The following is a 2,297-nucleotide window of genomic DNA, read 5'->3' as shown; positions in this document are numbered from 1 at the left end:
TCCCAGCATTTTGGGAGTCCAAAGTGGGAGGATCTCCTGAGGCCAGGAGTTCGAGACCAGCCTGGGAAATATAGGGAGACTCTCTCTTAAAAAAAAAAAAAAATCTAAAAAAACTAGCTGGCAGGCTGGACACAGTGGCTCATACCTATAATCCCAGTACTTTGGGAGGCTGAAGCGGGTGGATCACCTGAGGTCAGGAGTTCAAGACCAGGCTAGCCAACATGGTGAAACCCCATCTCCACTAAAAATACAAAAATCAGGCCGGGCGTGGTAGCTCACACCTGTAATCCCAACACTTTGGGAGGTTGAGGCGGGCAGATCATGAGGTCAGGAGTTCCAGACCAGCCTGGCCAACATGGTGAAACACTGTCTCTACTGAAAACACAAAAATTAGCCCAACGTGGTGGCACACATCTTTAATCCCAGCTACTTCGGAGGCTGAGGCAGGAGAATTGCTTGAACCTAGGAGGTGGAGGTTGCAGTGAGCCGAGATCGTGCCATTGCACTCCAGCCTGGGTAACAAGAGCAAGACTCTGTCTCAAAAAAAAAAAAAAATCAGCTGGGCGTGGTGGCGGGCACCTGTAATCTTAGCTACTTGAGAGGCTGAGGCAGGGAGAATCGCTTGAACCTGGGAGGCAGAAGGTGCAGTGAGGCGAGATCACGCCACTGCACTGCAGCCTGGGTGACAGAGTGAGACTCTGTCTCAGGAAAAACAAACAAACAAACAAAAAAACTCCACAAAAACTAGCAGGGCATGGTGGTATGCAGATATAGTCCTGGCTACTAAGAAGGCTGAGGTGGGAGGATGGCTTGAGCCCAGGAGTTCAATGCTGCAGTGATCTATGATCATGCCACTGCACTCCAGCCTGGGTAACAGGGCAAGACCCTTTCTTAAAAGAAAAGAAAATAGGCTGGGCATGGTGGCTCCCGCCTGTAATTCCAGCACTTTGGGAGGCCCAGGTGGGTGGATCATCTGAGGTCAGGAGTTTGAGACCAGCCTGACCAACATGGAGAAACCCCATCTTTATTAAAAATACAAAATTAGCCAGGCGTGGTGGCATATGCCTGTAATCCCAGCTACTTGGGAGGCTGAAGCAGGAGAATCACTTGAACCCAGGAGGTGGAGGTTGCAGTGAGCCGAGATCGTGTCATTGCACTCTAGCCGGGCAACAAGAGCGAAATTCCAACTAAAAAAAAAAGAAAGGAAAAGAAAAAAATGCAATGCCTTCTGATTAGTTTAGAAAGAACAACTGATACACATCAGGGAAGTTTCTGTAGCAAAGCATCTCACGTATCTCAGAAATATATACACCTACTAGGTACTCACGAAAATTAAAAAAAAAAAATCAGGGAAGATAGAAATGAGTCCAATTTCAATAAAAGCCTTGGTAGACGGGGTTTTAAAATGACTAGTTTTATTAAGGAAAATGATGCAGATTTTAGACAAATGGAGCATAAAAAATATTCATGAAAGTAGACAGAGTACTAAAATAAACCCCTATGAATCCATCATAGGGGTCAAGACTGCAGTCAAGACAGTCATGAGAACCAAGAATTGAAATAAAGAGAACTTAAATAGCTGTAATACACATTGTTAAACCAAAAATTTTAAAATAATGAATACAGCCGGGCATGGTGGCTCACGCCTGTAATCCCAGCACTTTGGGAAGCTGAGGCAGTTGAATCACCTGAGATCGGGAGTTCAAGAGCAGCCTGACAAACATGGAGAAACCCCGTCTCTACTAAAAATACAAAATTAGCCAGGCGTGGTGGTGCATGCCTGTAATCCCAGACTCAGGAGGCTGAGGCAGGAGAATCGCTTGAACCCGGCCGGCAGAGGTTGCAGTGAGCCAAGATCATACTATTGCACTCCAGCCTGGGCAATAAGAGCAAAACTCCATCTCAATAAAAAAAAAAAAAAAGTAATGAATTCTTAACACTACTAAATGGTAAACTTAAAAATGGTTAAGATGGGGCTGGGTGCAGTCCCTTATGCCTGTAATCCCAGCACTTTTGGAGGCCGAGGTGGACAGATTGCTACATAGTTGGATGTTAAGATGGGGCCGGGTGCAGTCTCTTATGCCTGTAATTCCAGCACTTTGGGGGGCTGAGGTGGACGGATTGCTTGAGGCCAGGAGTTCGAGATCAGCCTGGTCAACATGGTGAAATCCTGTCTCTACCAAAAAAAAAAAAAAAAAGATTAAAATGCCAAATTATATATTTTACCACAATTAAAAATAGCAATAAATAAAGAAGTGGGGGTAGTAATGAAACATCTTCAACTACATTATTTTTAC

The sequence above is a fragment of the Macaca fascicularis genome, chromosome 16, assembly GCF_037993035.2.
Source record: "Macaca fascicularis isolate 582-1 chromosome 16, T2T-MFA8v1.1".
Classification (NCBI taxonomy): Eukaryota; Metazoa; Chordata; class Mammalia; order Primates; family Cercopithecidae; genus Macaca; species Macaca fascicularis.
The sequence above is the reverse complement of the archived record's forward strand: the minus strand, read 5'-3'. Positions refer to the sequence as shown.